At 45.4% G+C, this 19,452-nt stretch overlaps 1 protein-coding gene across 1 annotated transcript in view; it reads left to right on the forward strand.

Moving 5' to 3' along the window:
• SYN3 (synapsin III) overlaps positions 1-19,452 on the forward strand; it is a 453,497-nt gene that overhangs the window by 91,277 nt on the left and 342,768 nt on the right. The gene's annotated exons all lie outside the window — the stretch shown is intronic.

A 19,452-nucleotide genomic window follows, 5' to 3' on the forward strand; every position in this document is an offset into this window, starting at 1 on the left:
GGAGAGAAAAATAGTTGTATTAATATATGTCTATCTAGTTAAGTACCCAGAGAATGATACAGACTAGGTCTTGTGAGGGTTTGGATGGGGAAGAAATAGGATTCAGATTTGAGGAAGTAGAGAAAACAGGAAGAACTTTGAGAGGAATGTGGCATTTGTTCTGAGCCTTGTCAAAGGGTGGAATATGGGCATTCTGTGCATTCTGAGAATAGGAAACAGTCTTTGTAAATGCAGACAGGCCAAAAAAAAAAAAAAAAAAGAGGAGTATGTTTGGGAAATTATGGTAATTCAACTAATTCAGCCAAATAAAATCATTTACTGAGTGCCTACTGTGTATGAAAAAAAACATTATGTGGCTTCTATTTTTAATAAAGGTGGCTAGATTATTTGGACCAACTCTTCCACTGAAAACAACTTAAAACCTGGCTTTAAATAATGATTATCTCCAAAGCCTTCACAGAGTTGGCATGACAGTAAGGAATTACCAGGAAGAAAATGATGGGGAAATGGAAACCCAGAGAGATCAATGAGTACAAAAGCTACCTTTTTTTCTGAGTATTTACTAAGTCCAGCAAATTTTAAAATTGGGTTTGATAGCCTAGCAGGGGTAAGGGAGACATAAATCTACAGCCAGGGCCACTCAGAGTGGGGAATGTAATGGTAGACCCTCCCCACAATAAGCTGAGACCCTAAAGGACAACGCCTTCAAGGTGAATGTGAATTAAAAGTAGATGTGCCCTTACTAGTAATTTCAACTTGAATCGTAGTTTGAGTGGCCTTCCCGGGAACCTCAAGCATTAGACTTGGTTGATGGTGCTCCCAGACATGCCAGAAGTAAAAGCAACTCCTCTGTAGAAGAAGCCGTTTTCATCCTAGGCTTCAAATAATTATTCAAACCATTTTTGTACAATAGCTAGCACACAGTCAAAGATAACCAGGTGCAGACACCAGGAATGAGAAGAAACAGGAACAATGGACAACAGCAAGAGACCCTCAGAGACATCAGATACTGGAATTATCACACACAGATTCTTAACAGAAAAAATCACACATGTTAAGTTGAAAAAAATCAGGTTTAAAAATACCTTCAGGGAATAGGGAACTAGAAAATTGACACAACCAATTTTTTAAAAAACCAAATATAGGTTCTAGGAATGAAAATTATAGTAACCCAAATTATCAGATGTGTTGTGTTTAACAGCCTATTAGACACTTTTGAAAAGGTGTTAATGAAGTGAAAGGTAGAGCTGAAGAAATTACCCCAATTGAAGCACAGAGAGAAAAAGATTGGAAGCGTAGAAGAGATGGATAGATCTCATGGGAAGGTCTAGCATTCCTTTAATCAGAGTCTGCAAAAGAGAGGGAAAAGAGAATGGAGCAGAGACAGTATTTTCAGACATGATGGTCGAGAATCTTTCAGAAAGACACCAAATCACCAAAACCAGAAGCTCAATAAATTTCAAGTGGGATCGATAAAAAGAATTCTATGCCAAGACACAATAGTCTAAGTGCAGAAAGATGAAGAAAAACATCTTAAAAGTAGCCAGAGGAAAAAAAGGCAGATTACTCTTGTATAGTAACAGACTGACTGGCATCTCCCACACAGCAGGAGTAGAATGACATCTTCATTGTGCTGAAAGAAAATAATTGCCAACCTATAATTCCATCCTCAGGGAAATGTCTTTTATGAATGAAGGCATATCTTCTCATTTACAAAGAGAAGACCCTAACTAAAAGAAATTGTAAAGTATGTGCTTTAGGCAGAAAGAAAACGATCCCAGAATAACGTAGAGTTACAAGAAGACATGAAGAGCAAAGAAGGTGGTAAATGTTCATAAACATTGTCTTCAAAAAAACAATAATAGTAATAAGGTCTTATGGATTTAAAAATATATGGAGGATTAAAATACATGACAGTAGGTTAGTGGGGGTTGAGGGTAAATGGAATTAAGGTGTTCCGAGGCCCTTGTATTGTCAGGGAGGAAAGTAAATGTATTAATAACAGGTTTTGAAAAGTCAAAGATGTGTGAGGTAATTTCTAGGGTAATTACTAAAAACAAAAGACAGAATGTAGTACTTAAAAACTATAAGAGAGGGGAAAAAATAAGAAAAGAAGTCAAGACAGGAGGGGAAAACCAACATAGAACAGGTGTTATAAATAACACAAAAGACGGTAGATTTAAATGCAAATATATCAGCAGGGCTGATGTCATTCTGAATGGCTTGTATAGTAGTACAGGCTATTAAAATATTGAAATTTTTCTATGTAAGTTAATAAGTAGCCTCTGCTCTGAGCCCACCGAATGCCTTCAGCCACCCTCACTCCATAGATAGGCATGGTCATTGGACTGCTCTTTTGTCCTCCAGGTCGCCATTCTGTCCCCTATCCCATATCTTTGTTCCTCCCATGGTCAGAGGATGTCTAGGCATGTCTAGGAGAGACACAGCCTGGGAAGCAGTGGTAGAATTCCAGATAGCCAATGCCTGGTTCCCCCTGTCTCTTCAAGGCTGTAAATGCCTATGAGTCCCCTGGAGTTGCCTTCTCATGCTTACTTGTGAGAACTGCAACCTCCACAAAGTACCCTACGAGTTGTTAAATATTTATTATGTCACCAATAGATATCATTACATTAAATGTAAATGGACTAAATTCTCTAATTTACAGAGTATCTACAGCAAGACTGTCAGAGTAGATTTTTTAAAATCCACCCATATTCTATTCAAGAGATTCATCTGACAACAAGAATATGGAAAGTTGAAAGTTAAAGATGCCAATATATATATCTCTAATGTAACTACTGGGCAAAAGAAAACTAGCCAGTGTAGCTGTATATATATTGGGGGAAAAATAGGCTTGCAGGTGAAAAGCATTACTAGGGAAAAGAAAGTAATCCATTATGATAAAGGATTCATTTACCAAGAAAAGATTATTTTAAATTTAGAAGCACCAAATAAAAATACCTCAAAATATACTTCAAAAATTGGCAAAACTATAGGGAGAAATAAACAAGTCCACCATCATGGGAGATTTTGAGAATGGTGCTAGGTATATATGTTCATTAGTTCTCACAGTAGTCTTATTTTGCCAATAAGAACTGTAAAAAACATAAAATGTAATATTTAGGAATCTGTGTATGTTCACTTGGGGAATTATTTGTGATTATGTCTTCTTTTGTAATATGTAGAAATGAGAACATCTATCCCATTAGTCCTCAAATTTGGCTACAGACTAGAATCACCTGGGAAGTGCCTTAGAATCCTGATGCCCAGGAAACATGAAAGACCAATTACACTAAAATCTCTGATGGGAGGACTTAGGTATCATTAGTTTTAAAACTCCCCAGGTGATTTCTGGGAGAAGCATGATGGAAAACCTCCCCAGATTGCTCTCACAGTGGCCCTGCACTGGGGCTGGGGCATCTGCAAAGCTGAGGATCCTGCTGGATGTGCTGTCTGAACAAGAATCCCCTAGGAATAATAGACATCCGAAGCCTATTCTAGACATACCATCTTCTTCCTGAATTTATAAAATTGTTTACAAAAGTAAACTTAGAAAACTGTTCCAAGCGTTTCTTAATCAGCTAGTCAGTCTCCTAGCATTTGGGAATGGCAGGCTTTGAAGACAGCTGTTATCGGTTGAGTTGTGTTCCCCCTCACAAAGATGTGTTGAAGTCTTAACGCCTGGTACCTCAAAATGTGATCTTCTTTGGAAATAGGGTCATTGCAAATGTAATTTGTTAAGTTAAGATGAGATCATACTGGAGTAGGGTGGGCCCTTAATCCCATACAACTGGTGTCCTTATAAGAAAAGGGGAAATTTGGACCTGGAGACACAGGAAAAATGCTATATGGTGGTGGACGCACAGATGGCAATGATGCATCTACAGGCCATAAAGTGGCAAAGATTGCCGTCAGTCGCCAGAAGCTAGGAGACAGGCATGGGACAGATTGTCCCTCAGCCCTCAGAGCAAACCAACCCTGCTGACACCTTGATTTCAGGATTCCAGGCCTCAGACGTGTGAGGGAATAGATTTCTGTTGTTTTGAGCCATCCAGTTCGTGGTACTTAGGTAAGGTAGTCCTAGAAAACTAAGACAGTAGTGCTTCTCAAGTGTTAATGTGCATACAGACCCCCCCAGAGAGCTTGTTAAAATGCAGCTTCTCACCCATTAGGTCTCCAGGTAGGAGCTGAGATTCTGAATTTTCTATGAGCTCCCAGATGAAGCCAATGCTACCAGTCCTGCAGACCTCAATTTGAGCAGCAGGGGTGTGACAAGCTCCCAGATGCTGCTAGTGATGCTGGTGGGAGACTGTACCTTGTAGTCAGGGATGTGAGAGCAGCACCAATATAGCTAAAGTTCTGGGTTCAGGAATCCATGGCACTGTTGAGATTTTTCCTGTCCATGCCCAGGTTAGTGCTTACAATCTCGGCCAGGCACCTTGTTTTGGCAAGTCACAGGTTACAGCCCTGCGAGAACATGCACACAAACCAGGTAGCTCCAGCCTGACTCACAGTGTGTCCTGCAGTTGGGGAGTCAGGAGAATCTTCCATAGGCATATAGTGCTACTCCAAGCCCTAGCTGTGGTCTGCCAAGTGGGAATGTTGAGTAGCGTGCTCTTGACTGGCAGTACATTCTTTCAAAGAGACTTAGGTGTTGCATTGAAAATGCCACTAAGCACTTGCAAGTGTACATTATGAGTAAGGCCTAGGCTTTCTGAAGTCTCGCTCCTGGGGAGCACCTTCAGGAAAGGTGACCAGGATGGGTGGTACAGCAGACCACTGCTGGTTTTCTCTGGCATTCATTCCTTCTGCTATGGGGAACAGCATCTAGACGTTTCACTGGGGTGACCCTCCTCAACTTGCAGTCTGTATAGTGTCTGGAGCTGATGGTACATAACCAGCTCTAAAATCGGAATATTACACTGGGACCCAAACCAGGCCAATGAGAAGTCATTGTGAGATTTTTGCTGAAACTCTTAGGTGAGAGACACATGTGTTCTCCCAGGGCTGTTGAGCTGGTGGGATGCATGCCTGCAGCTGCTGATGGCCATCTTTCTTTCTCATCCAGGGAAGGATTGCTAAGAATGAAGCCAAGGCAAAGGAAAACACAGCTGAGAGAGAGAGAGAGAGTCAGTGACCTGACAATGTTATTCAAGGCCCTGGATCCAGACTCATCTCCAAATCTGAGCCAAAAAAAAAATCCCTTTTTGATTAAGCCAGCTTGAATTGCACATACAGAATTCATGAATTTTTATTTACTTAACAAACACTTTGTAGTCTTTCCTACGTGCTAGGCACTGTTCCAAGCACTTAACATGGATTAACTCATTTCATCCTTTCAACAACCCTATAAGATGCATTATTATAATCCACTTTTTCTAGATAAGGAGGCTGAAGCACCAATAGGTTGGATAATGGAATCAAGGTCTCCACTTGATGGAAGTGGCAAAGCTAGGATTCAAGCCTAGGCAGTGTGGTCCCAGAGCCTGCGTGTGTCACCACTGCGCTGAACTACCTCTTTAACAAAGAGGAAACTGTTTCATAGTCAGAGCTGCTTAAAGAGACAGTGAGTTCCCCATTATGAGGGTCATGCACAACCATCATTTGGTAGTAAAATATTGAAGAGATCCAAGCATCTGACTTTTAGACAGTGGGCATTTAATGAAATATGAAAGGACACTAATTAATAAAGTAAAACATAGAAAGCATAAAACTCATAGATAAAGGTAAGTATTTAGTCAGATTAAGAATACTCTAAAACTGTAATGATGGTGCGTAAATCGCTTGTAACTCTAGTATAGAGGTTAAAAGACAAAAGTGTTAAAAATCATTAGCTGCAGTGATTTTGTAAATGAAAAAAATGTAAATTGTGACATCAAAAGCATAAAATGTAGGGAGGGGGAAGTAAAAGGTTAGAGTTTTTGGATGCGATTAAAGTTAAGTTGTTGCCAGCTTAAAATAGACTGTTATAACTATCAGATGTCTTATGTAAGCCTCGTGGTAACCATAAAGCAAAAACCTATAGCAAAAATAGAAAAAGAAAAGAATCAAAGTGTACCACTACAGAAAAATCATCAGATCACAAAGGAACACAGCAAGAGAGGAAGAAAGGAACAAAGGAACTGCAACCAGTCAGAATACAATTAACAAAATGGCAATAGGAAGTCCTTGCCTATCAATAACTACTTTAAATGTAAATGGATTAAATTCTGCAATCAAAAGACACAGAGTGGCTGAAAAATTAAAAACAAAAAACAAAACAAGATTCAACAATGTGCTGCATACGAGAGACTTACTTTAGCTTTAAAGACACAGATGGGTTGAAAGTGAAGGGATGGAAAATATATTCCATGCAAATAGAAATCAAAAGAGAGGAGGGATAGCTATACTCATATCAGACAAAATAGACTTTAAGTCAAAAACTGTAGCAAGAGACAATGAGGGACATTATATAATTGAATTGCACATAAGTGCATATATATCCTTATATATATATATAAGGATAAAGGGGTCAGTTCATCAAGAGGATATAACAATTGTAAATATATATGCACTCAACATCAGAGCACTAAACATATAAAGCAAATATTAACAAATCTGAAGGGAGAAATAGCAATACAATAATATTAGAGAACTTCAATACCCCAATTTCAACAATGGATAGATCATCCAGACAGACAATCAATAAGATAATATTGGGCTTGAACTACACTTTAGACCAAATGGACCTAACAGACATACACAGAACATTTCATCCAACAGTAGCAGAATACACATGCTTCTCAAGTGCACAAGGAACATTCTCCAGGATAGATCACATGTTAGGACACAAAACAAGCCTTAATAAATTTAAAAAGATTGAAATCATACCATGGGGCTGGCCCTGTGGCCGAGAGGTTAAGTTTGCGTGCTCTGCTTCGGAGGCCCAGGGTTTCACGGGTTCAGATCCTGGGTGCAGAGCTAGCACCACCCATCAAGCCATGCTGAGGCAGCATCCCACGTAGCAAAACTAGAAGAGCCTAGAACTAGAATATACAACTGTGTACTGGGGGGCTTTGGAGAGAAGAAGAAAAAGAAAATTGGCAACAGATGTTAGCTCTTGGCCAATCTTTTGGGGAAAAAAAGAAATCATATCAAGTATCTTTTCAGACCACAGTTGTATGAAACTAGAAATAAACAACAGGAGGAAAATTAAACTAAAACTAAAAAAATTTCTGCACAGCAAAGGAAACAACTGACAAAATGAAGAGGCAACATACAAAATGAGAGAAAATATTTACAAACAATGTATCTGATAAGGGATTAATATCGAAAATATATGAAGAACTCAGCCAACTCAATAGCAAAAAAAACCCCGCCTGATTTAAAAAATAGACAAAGGACCCGAATAGATGTTTTTCCAAAGGAGACGTACAAATGGCCAACTGGTATAAAACGATGCTTAACATCACTAATCATCAGGGAAATGGAAATCAAAACCACAATGAGATGTCACCCCACACCTGTTAGAAGGGCTATTGTCAAAAACTCAAAAGATAAACAGTGTTGGTGAGAATGTGGAGAAAAGGGACCCTTATACACTGTTGGTGGGCATGTAAATTGGAGCCACTTAGGAGAAGCGTGTGGGGGTAAGGGGACATGAGGCATCCTGTATCTAATAAAAGCAGGAAGCCATTGTCATCCCTCGGGATGAAGGGACAAGGCGAGGACCAGGATTCCTAGACTAGAGCTAGTAGGTTTCATCTAGACTTGAGCAGGAGTTGTGGAGGAGCTCAGCTGTCTCCAAGGTCGTGGCCCTGGAGCAGGGTGAGCACTGGGAAGCAACACCACCACCCTTCTTTCCCCTGCCCTAAGTGTCCTGTTGGAGCCTCGCTTTGGCCCAAGCCAAGCAGAGACCAGCCAGCAAGAGAGCAGGGTCGATGCTGTCTGCAGAGGTCAGCCTCCCGGGGCTCAGGGCAGGGCAGAGATGAGTGGCATGGGGGCAGGATGGCACAGAAAGAGAATAACTCTCTTAGGAAATCACCAATGAACCAAACAGACCAAGACTGTGCTCAAGGTCAGATTTTACTAGTGCTTTGTAAATAGCCAACTATTACACACGAGTTGGTTAAATCATCAGTAATTGCAGTAATTAAATTGGTAGCGCCCCTTCCTCTGGTTTCTGTCAAACACCCAAACTAAGGGTGGACTGTCGGCCAGCTCGAGGTGCTTAAAAGCAAGCCAGACATCCAGGTTCTCAGTAAAGTTGCAAAATCCTATTTAGAAAGCAGAGCAGGGGCCATTCCAGGGCATGTTAAGATTCATGCTTTGTGGATGGCCGTGGCCATTCTGGGCCCGGATTCAAGCCTGGCTCCACAATGGAGCAATAAAAAAAATAAATAAATAAGGGCAGCCGTGTCCATACAGACAGATGGGATTCAAAATGCAGGACAGCAGAAACCAAGAATGAAAAACACCCAAGGAGGCAGCCGTTAATGAGGCCCCAGCCTAATTACGCAAGGCCTGTTCTCGGGCTCCAGCATTAGGCAACACTAAATTACAGGCACCCGTTCAAACCACAGCGGCTGATAATGTGCATCCGCTCATTAGAAGGTCAGACCTCAGAGAGGGTTGAAAAGAGGGAGCCAGAAAGCATAAGTAACACAAGACCTTGAGGAAAGGCATCAAAGACTTTCAGAAACTCCCCCTGGTACCCACCCCAGACTTACTATTCCCAGTGAGGATGTTTAGGAGATACATGAGCCTGTTCCAGAGGAGAGGATATTTTGTAAAATCCTAGAGGTCCAGAGTTAGAGGAGTCCGTTCCAGTTTTCTGTGTGTCCCCATTTTACAGATGGGCAAACTGTGGCTGGGAGAAGGGAGGAGGGGCACTTGGCCAAATGCTCCCGGCACACCAGCTCCTGAGCCAGGAGCTGCTCTCAACTTTCCTGAGTCTCTATCCTGGGAACTCTCAAACGTCCCATGAAAGAACATTATAAATAATGTGTCCTTACTCTTTATTTCACACGTAATTGCCCAGAGCCTTCTGAGCTTCCTGCACTCGGAATTTCAAAGTCCAGATATTCATTCATTCCATAGGTATTTATTGAGCACATTCGGAGTCCCAGGCACGCTCCAGCAAATATTACAGAGCGCAGTTTCTGCTCTCGCTTCCCGGCGCCTGTGTCTGTTTGGAAACGCTCCCTTTAACTCTCCTAAATGGTTACACACCACTTGAGCCTCTTCCTACCTTCCTTTCCTTCGTTCATTAAAGATGCGCCAGGCACAGAGGATACGGCAGAGAACAAACAGACAGTGGCTCTTGTGGAGCCCAGATTTAAGCGGCGGGAAACGGACCACAAACAAGTAAACAAATATGCGCTCTAATGGCAGGTGGTGAGGTGGTTGAAACAGCAGCGGAGGTAGAGAGAGCCTGGCATGGGAGGTGGGGCGAGCAGGGAAGGCCTCTCTGTGCAGAAACCTAAATCACGGGATTGGATTTAGGGAGGAGCGTCCCTCGCTCTCTTGACTTTGCGTGGACATGCACCCAGGGAAGGGACAGCTTTGGGGCCAGAAGAGGCGAAGAAGAAAGGCAGAGACCCTCCTGCCCCCTTGGCTTGGCGCACTCCTCAGGTCCATCAAGGTCGTGCTTCCACGTCCCAGTCTCTGCCTTCTCTCCTGAGGTTGAGTCTGGCGCCCCTCCTCTGTGCTCATGCATCCAGGACTCGCCCAGGTAGGCAGCGTGGCTTCAGGCCAAGAGCCCACCTCTGGGGGCAGAGCAGACCACCCCAGCTCTGCCTTCTGTGTGTCCCTGCAGAAGTCTCTCCACCCTCCTGACTCTTGGTTCCCCATCTGTAAAGTGGGAAGAAGTCATCGTACTTCAGAGAGTGGTGTGTGTAAACTAGGCCGAGTGGCGTCTGGAGGGCCGTCTGCATGCATCTCCGCCTTCCTGGAACCCTTCTGCAGATGTTGCCACGTCTCACGCTCCCCGCCTTCCAAACCTCTGACCAGATGCCCCCTCCTCAGAGACCCAGCCAGACCATTCCGTCCCCACACTCGAGGCCCAACTGTGCATTTTTTTCTTCAAGCATTTATCACTGCCTGAAATTATAGATAGATAGATAGGCAGATAGATAGATGATGGATAGATTAGATAGATACAGTAATATAATATAATTAAAATATATAATAATATATTATATGTAGATAAGATATGCTATTGTGTAATTAGATTAGATATATACATTAGTATAATATAATAATATATAATATATTAAAGTATGCATCACTATATATAATTGTGCATATTTAATATATTTAATATAATGTATTAATGTGCATATCTAATAGATTATATAAATATTGTATTACATATTATGTATAGAATATATATATTATTATATGTATTCTATATATATTCTCTATTATGCTATATATATATGCAATATTATATTGTAGGTATAGATAAGATATGCTATGTGTAATTTATTCTATTGTATTATTTTCTAGAACAGACGACCATGCAGGTGGGGACTTTGTTATGTTCCCACTGTATTCCCAGCTGCGAGAACAGTGCCTGCCCCGTATCAGGTTCTCAATTAGTATTTGTTCAGTGAATGAACAAATGAACCAGCCTTTAGCCAATGGCTGTGTGTTCCTCTTCTTGCTGCTCGTCCTGCATGGTGACCGATTCTGGAGGGTGATGATCATTATTTTCTTCTCATGTCTCCCACTGGCCTGGACCTGCCTTGAGGATCAGGTTAAGGGCTGTTTTTCCGAATCGTACCCCCAGCGTCTGGCACGGTGCCCAGATCTTTGCTGAAAGCATTCAGGACCCCAGCCGGCTCTTCCAATGAATAGGAACCCTACAACTTTGCAAAGTAAAAGGCTCGCGGCTGTGAGGACTCCAGCCGGAGCTTGCACCAGGCGCGGACTTGCTGACCGGCACACACCCTCCGCCTCCTCTCCCCGGGAGGAGGGGATGGGGTCTGGGAGGCAGGGACAATGAGTCATTGAGGGTCCCAGCGGAGCAGCCTTGGAGGGGGAAGGCCCCGATCTATCTCTTCGCCCAGGGCCTTTGCCCTCGCCACTGCGGGAGAAAGCAGGATCCCTGGGGACTTGCAGAGGTGGGGCGTGGGAACGGGAAGAAAGCAGCACAAGAAAGAGACAGTGAGAGTCTGTAAAGAAATGCCAGGCTCCGCTGCCCATGCGTCTCCAGCCAACAGGCCAGCGGCAGATCTGCCAACTCCCCCAGGAGAGGGAGCGGCGCTCAGATGGAGAAAAACAGTGTGGCTCCTGATTCCCAGAGTCATAGAAACTGGGGATGGGAAAGACCTGTGGGGGCACCGGCTAGCCCTGGCCAACCCCGCTTACCTTCCCACCTGCTGCAGCCACTCTCAGGGATGGCTCCAGCGTGGGTCCCACGCCACCGTCCCCCCGCAGACCTGCTCCAGACCTGACAGTCCACTGTGGGAGAAGTTGCTCCAATGGTCCCTTCACCCTTTTGGCTTTGGTGTCCTGTTCTTTTCTCATTCAGAAGCCATTCCCTTTTACTAAAAGACTACTGGGTACCTGGGACTTCTCAATGGCAGGTAACTTCACCCTCTTTTGAAAGAAATCAAGGAACCCTTTCCGAGAGGCATGACCCCTAGTCCAAGGTCACACAGCTGATGAGGATGGGAGTGAGGTTCAAACTCCCATGATTTCATATCACACTATCCTTCCACCTGGAAGGCATAGCTAGATACTGGAAAAAACAGTAGCTTTGGTGTCAGGCGGTCCTGGGTTCAAACCCTGACTCCTCCCTAGCTGAGTGCCTGCACAAGCAACCTCGCCTCCTGATGCCTGGGTTCTTCAACTGTAAAATGGCAATAATGCCTACTTTGAGGACCAGAAGAGGAAAAGTCTGCTAGTGCGTGAAACATGGCGGGTGCTCTCTAAGTGTTCACTCGGCCCCGTCCGCACCCTCCACCCACGACTAGTCTTTCACACCCTTCCTTTCCTGGCTCCCCAGGGTGAGCCTCGGGGGAGGGGGAGATAGGGGGAGGCTGTCTGGGGCCCCTCCCCACCCCAGGCAAGATGGTGGAGTGATCCATTCACAGTTTGCTAAACTGTTTTCAGACTCTCTTCATTTAAGCATGTCCATCTGATTCCCGAGGGCTCGTTGGTTCAGTGACTTTCAAACTTTCCCATGAAGGCGAATCATTTGGACCCCCTGCCCTACTTATTAAAATGCAGATGCTTAGGGCCCATTACCAGAAAGTCTGATTCCTGGGTGGGGCTCGGGAATCTGCATGTTGTCAAACTCTAACCTATGAAATTCCAAGACCAGGAGCTCAAAGATCCCACTTTAAAAACCATTGCACAACTAGCCTGTGAGGAAGAGCGGCAGGCAGATACTAAGGCACAGGATGATACGTTATTTGACTTTGTTCTTCGTACTTTTACAATAAATGTGGACATTTTAGCAACAGTAATATACACACACGCACAAAGTTGAACTTCCCTGGAGAAGTTACAGGCTCAGAGTCCGGCTCTACCAGTTGCTGACTGTGGGGCTTTAGAAGAGTCATTATTTTCTTTCTGAGTCTTTGTAGTTGAGACTGGGAATTCCAACTTCTCACACAGTTGATAGAATCAAAAGAGGTCACATGTATGAGTATATTTGAAAAATTATGAAGTGGTGTATGGACGTTAGATGTTATATTAAGATAAACAATTTTTTCTGGGACATTTCTTCCTTTTGTTAAGAAATGCTATTTCTGTGCCATTCAACCTATTTCCTGGCATTCTGGAATATACCCTTTTACCTTCTGTAGTGTTTATCCTGATGGCAGTGAAGTAAGTTTCTGACAACGAAGTCACCCCTTGGGCAATCAGCCCTTCACTGGAAGTGGGAGCATCAGAGAGGGAACCAGGGCCACCATCACTGGGGGATGTAGGGTCTCCGGACCCCTGAGTTTCTCCTGCTGCTGCTGATGATAATGGTGTGCATGTGTGTGTGTGTATATGACTTTTTCTCTTATCAGCATTTTCTGATTCTCCGCCACCATGTCTACCGTAGACCAACTCACCTTTCTCTCTCACCTGGATTTCTGCAGTGTCCGCCTCACTGGTCTCCTTGCTTCTGCCATTTCTCCTGTCTATTGTCAATTGCTGTGTAACAAACTGCCCCAAAATCTGGTGGCTTAAAGTCACAATCCTTTTGTTTCCTTGTGGTCAGCGGGTCGGGCATTTAGACAGGGCTCGGCTGCACGGTTCTTCTGCTGCATGCATTGTTGGCCTGGCTGCATTCAGCTGGTGGCTTGGCTGGGCTGGAAGGTCCAAGGAGGCTTCATGCTCACGTCTGATGCCTCCATGCCCCTCCATGTGGTCTCTTTCTCCACGTGGCTATTGCACTTCCTCACAACAACACGGCTCAGGATCATCAGCCTTCTTATGTGGCAGCTGGTTTGCAAGAGGGCGAGTTACAAGAGGGATAGGAGGTGTGGCTGTCGTAAGGGCCAGAGTTGGAAATACGGCATCTCTTCTGCCACATTCTAGTGGCCAAAGACAGGCACAGGGAAAGACTAGACTTAGAGACCCTACCTCTCCATGAAAGGAGCGGCAAAGGATTTGAGGATACGGTGACGCTCCGTGTCCCGCTTCAGTGTCTTCTCCGCACGGCAACCAGAGTGCTTCTTCTGAAATTAACTCAGATACGCAGCCCGTGTCTAAAACCCTCCAAGGGCTTCCCATCCCTCTTCAGGTGACACTCACAGCCCTGACCGTGGTCTGCAAGGCGCCATATGGTCTGGACTTCCCCTCTCTCTCCACCTTCTTCCCCCTCAGCCACACAGCCATTCCTATTTCTTGCTGTTCTTTAAACAGGTCAAGCATATTCTCCTGTCCACAGGAACAGCACTTGCTGTTCCCTCAGCCTGGGAAGCTTTTCTCCCAGATAAGAACTTTTGGCCTTGCTCAAACATTACCACTTCCTTCTCTGACCGTCTCCCCTGTGGATCTCTGTGCCCCCTGCTTTATCTTTCAACAGCTCTCATCCTGCTGCTGTGTCGTGCCTGCCCCCAGCCCATCTCCAGCACGGAACATACACTCTTGGAGGGCCGGGATCGTGTCTGTTTTGCAAATCACTGCATCCCAAGTGCCCAGAAGGGTGGCTGGCCCCATCGGGGTAGAATGAGTGACTGATTCTTCCCTCCTGCCTTTGTTTTATTTTCTGCATTTGAACCTACCTCCCCACCTCCCGACAGGGAGGTCCTGGGGCGGGGGGGGGGGGGGTGGAGGTCACGTGGCTTTCATCCTTGCAGCCAGCGGGCACCTAGCGTGGTACTTGGTCACTGTTGGTTGGGTGCTGGGTTTGAGCCCCATCCTTTGTGTAAAACCCCAAGCTTACTCTTTTAGAAATTCCTGTTGTCCTCTTTTGCTTTGAAACATATGTTGAGCTCTTCCTTTTTGCCATATAATGTGATAAGCTAATGAGTTACATGTGTTTTCTTATTTAGTCCTCAAAATGACTCCGCGTGATGTGTCCTGTCACTATCCCCACATTACAGATGGGAAAACTGAGTCACAGAGTAGCTAATTCACTTGCCTAAGGTCACTGAGAAAGTGGAGGAGCCAGGATTAAACTCAGGCAGGCTAATTCTAATTCTGAACCCATGCTCTTAGTGGCTATACCATGCTTCTTCCCACGTGATTGAGTCGTTGGTCATGGCTAGTCTGTCATAACTATTGTATGCTTACCTGACCTATTTCTTCACTTGACTCAGTTAACTTTTTTTTTTTTTTTTTTGCTGAGGAAGATTGGCCTTGAGCTAACATCTGTTTCTGATCTTCTCCTTTTTTCTTGAGGAAGATTGTCCCTGAGCTAACATCTATGCCAATCTTCCTCTATTTTGTTTGTGGGACACCCCAACAGCATGGCTTGATGAGCAGTGTGTAGGTCCACACATGGAATCCGAACCCACAAACCCAAGGCCACCAAAGCAGAGCATGCAAACTTAACCACTACACCACCAGGCTGGCCCCAACTCAGTTAACTTTTGATCAGCTCTGTTACTTACATTGAGCAGGTTGATGAACCTTTCTGTGCCTCAGTTTCCCCAGATACAAAATGGAGATAATAATAGTGCCTACCCCAAGGTGTGGTTGAGAGAATAAAAAGAGGTAATTCACAAAAAGCGCTTGTAATAGTACCTGCCATATAGTGAGCTCTCAATGAATCTTAGCTATTATTGTTATTATTTCTTTTCCCCAAAGCACGAAACACAGCTATGGCCCTGGGACACATTACACTCTGATAAATACTTTTGCCTCTGCCAATAAACAGTGAGAATTTTTACCTGTACAAAACGCCATCACAGGACGCCCACTGCCCCACAAAGAGCTGAGCATCCTGACACCTTTTCTCTTCTTCCCATTGTCATATTCATTCTTTCACATTCAGTCGGGGTGAACTGAACGCCTGCCCTGGGCCGGGCTTTCTGTGAGGCACTTTCTGTACACTGTGTCACTTTATGTTCTTGTCCCCATGTCACAGATGAAGAAATTGAAGCTCTCAGAGCTTTTGTAACTTGACCCAAGGGGACCAACAAGAAAATAGAAAAACTAACGGGTCCTAGTAGCTACATATGTAGCTATTTTAAGCACTTACTTGGTGTTGTGCTGGGCTCTTTGCATTTCTTATTTCTAATTCTTTCATCCTCCCTGCACAGTCAGTACAATAAGCTGTATTTTATAGATGGGAAATGGAGGCTCAGAGAGAGTCAGTATCTTACCCTAAGTGGCACAGCTCATGAGGGCTGGAGTTGGTGTTTGAATCCGGCCCTGCCTGCGTTTAAAGCCGTGTTCTTGCAACTGTACCACGCCGCCTGCTTTTTCTTAATGCTGGAGCCAGCGTCAAGGCCTCTGTTGATGGCAGGGGACTAGGGCTCTCTGGGTGGGTGGGCTGGTGGCTGCCCATCTCCACGGGTCAGGGGTCGGGGGGAGGTTGTTGCCATTTTAATAACATGCCGCAGCAGCTCTGCAGTTGGGCAAGCACAGCATTTGTTCACCATATGATGGCTTGGCTCCCATTCAGCTCCCCAGAGAGAGCCATGCAGCCATCTTTTATTACCACCCTCTGTGCAGGAGAGAAAGAAACATAAAGAGATAAAGTGACTCCACAGCTTTCATTTGCTTTGGGGCGATCTCACAGAACTTCCTGACTGCACAGCCTCCATGCTCCCTCCCCTCCTCCGGGGCTCTCACATGCATCAGGCCCAGGCAAAAACCATTCTTTGTCTCCCATCCAGCCAAATTCCTTCTCTCCCCGGGCTTCTCCCCACCAAACACTGAGGCAGGAGAAGAGTAAAGGTCATTGTGTAAGGTTGGGCAGATTGTGCACTGCTCAAAGGCTTATGGCGCCTTCCAAATGGGGGCTGGAAGTCTGTTCTCTGCTCACCTGTGCTCTAGTTTGGGGCTGCCTCTGCCCTTTTTCTAATTTGCACAAAGATGTTTTATAGGTCAGTAGGAAAGGCTGGAGAATATGACTTGGAGAAAAGACTGTCAGAGAGCCCTGGGTTCTGGCCACCAAGCACCTCCTTTCTGTTTGGGATCTGCATTCACTATGATACCCAGATTTCAGACCCTGCTGACACCAGGGCTCCTGGAAGCATAAATCAGTGTAGCCCTTGTTAACGACCCTTCCATCTAGGCTTGGAACTCCATAAGCAAATTACGAGGACCAAGACCCTGACCTCTAGGGTCAAGAGCAAAGCAGTTTTGGCTGGGGGTTAAGACCACAGGCTGTGTAGTTGAGCAAACCTGGATTCAGGTCCTCTTTCCTTACTAGCTTACATCACTTACTAGCTGTGTGACCTAGGGACACTCACTTCACCTCTCTGAACCTCATTTCCCTCAGCTGTGAAATGGAGCAGCACTTATAAAGATTAGCTATAATAATTTATGCAGAAGTGATAAAAATGGCTAATGCCAGTTCCTTACTATGTGCCTGCCACTGTTCTGGGCACTTTATAGAGATTAATTCCTTTAATCCTCTGCACAAGCTATTTTCCAGATGAAGAATCTGAGGCACAGAGAGATTCACTAACTTGCCTAGGGTCACACAGCTGCTAAATTGGTGAAGTCGGGGTTTGAACCAGGGCTCTCCACTGACTCTCAAAGTAGAACACGGAGAAGTCCCATCTGGCCCCTGGCACAAAGAAAGTGCTCGATAAATAAAAGCCGTTACTGTTGTCAGCAGTGTCAGCTGCAGCTACCGGGCTCAGAGGCTGCCAACGCAGGAGGAACGTCTATAGCTCTCCACCATGTCGTGTGGTTCTCAAACCCTGTTCCACAGAGGTGCCTCCTGGTCTCTTTTAGATTCTTGAGGGTCCGAGTGAGCAGGATGCCAGCTCCCCCTGTCCCACCCCACCACTTTCACTCAGAGAATCAGATCCACTGTCATCTATTTATATATTAAAATTCCAAGTAAAAACTTGCTTGAAAAAGAGTTCTGCTGCCAAGCAAGAGTTTAAAAACACGTGGCCCAGCCTAACCCATTCATCATTAAATAAATATGCTACAGAGAGGGCAAGGATCTTGCTCAAAGACGCACAGCGAGTGAGTTGGAGACCATGCGAGGGCAGAGCTATTTCCTGATTCCCAGAGCAGTTGCTTTTGCTAAGCCTCGCTCGCTCGCTCAAGGTCTTGTTTTTCCCCTCAAGTGGCAACCCAGGGAATGTATTTTGCTCACATTTCCTGGAGCCCCTCATTCCAGTGCACTTTCTCCTAGTCTCCGAGCACAGCGCCTGTGTCAGCGTCTAACCTGGGTGCACCCCCCGTGCAAAAGCTGACAGGTGCCCCCAGTCCCAGGCGGACCGATCCCGCCACCACCCTGCTTCACAAAGGCGAGTCCCGGAGGCTGGCCTCGCACTGCCGGCTCCGTCGTCTCTCGCTGCGCCGGTCAGACCTGAGCTCAGAGAGGAGAGGAGGCTGACAGGTTCATAGTGTTAATGGGATACATTTGAGAAATGCTAAACCAACAGTGTTTGGAAATTCAGGCCAGCGGCCAGGCACAGAGCCGGCCAAATTTCAGCTGGGGTGGGAGGGGGTGGTTATCCTGAGGCGGAATTAGTGTCCTTTAAAAACTGGATGAAGACATTGTTTATTCGAGACCCTGGGAGCACCAAGATAAAACATGCATAATGGATTTGGGGTCTGTCAGCAGACAGCTCTCCTAAAATGTCTCCGTCACCGTCATACAGAATTGCGGTTGTCCCCGGAGGCCTGCTGGGTGCTGGGCAGCTTTGCACAGATCCTCCTTCTGCAGGAAACTGTACAGCACAGGTTAGGGAGCTGAAGTTCAGAGAGGTGAAGGAGCCTGCTCAAGGTCACACAGCTGGTGGGTGAGAAGGCGCAGGATTTTACCAAATTTCTCCGACTCCCAAATCCCCACTCTTTTAATTAAGACTGGGTCCTGGGGCTGGTCCCATGGCCAAGTGGTTCAAGTTCTGCACACTCCGCTTTGGCAACTCAGGTTCGTGAGTTCAGATCCCAGGCACAGACATACTCCACTCATCAGCCATGCTGTGGAGGCATCCCACATACAAAGTAGAAGATTGGCATGGATGTTAGCTCAGGGGTGAGCTTCCTCACCAAAAAAAAAAAAAAGAGACTGGGTCCTTAGACTGGGACCCTGACCTCTGGAGTCAAGGGCAAAGCAGTTTCCACCGGGTGTTGAGACGGATCATCAGATTGAGATGGTGACCATTGAGAAACTCTTTCTTGGGATGGGCGGCATAGTAGGTGCAAAAGTAATTAAGACAGCCTCAAACTCTGCCTGTTAATTTAGTCTGTTAGGGCAGGTTACCGTAGTAATTAAGACCCCAAGAGTCTTGGCTTGTAACGGGTGTAATGGAAAGGCTGGACATTCCCAGGCAGGGAGGGTCCGTCTAATTGTTTCTCTAGGCTTGACTGGCCTCATCGCAACGTGATATGCTCACATTCATCCATTCAGTCATTCAGTAAACGTTTGCAGGGCACCTTCCCTGGGCCTGGCAGCGTGCTAAACCCTGGGAAACAAGGAGGCGCTGGCGCCCGTACAGCAGGGGGCGGGGTGGGGGGGGGGAGGTTGGACATAACCAGGCAGAGCTGAAAAGTCACGGTCTTCAGAGACACAGCTGGGTTCAGATCACATCTCTCTTTCCTTCTGACTGTGGGCATGACTCCACTCTCTAAGCAGCAGAGCTGATCACAGGGTGTCCCACAGTGGTTAAGGGCAGGGGTCAGCACGCTTTCTCTGTAAAAGGCCAGCTAGCAAATTTTCAGCTTTGCAGCCCATACGGTCTCTATCACTACTACTCACCCTGTGGTTGTGGCATGAAAGCAGACACACAATACATAAATGAATGAATGTAACTGTGTGTCAATAAAACTTTATCCACAAAATCAGATGCTGGGCTGGATTCGACCAGATCTGGCCTCTGGGTTGGA

This window comes from Equus asinus, chromosome 4 (genome assembly GCF_041296235.1).
Source record: "Equus asinus isolate D_3611 breed Donkey chromosome 4, EquAss-T2T_v2, whole genome shotgun sequence".
NCBI classification, from domain to species: Eukaryota; Metazoa; Chordata; class Mammalia; order Perissodactyla; family Equidae; genus Equus; species Equus asinus.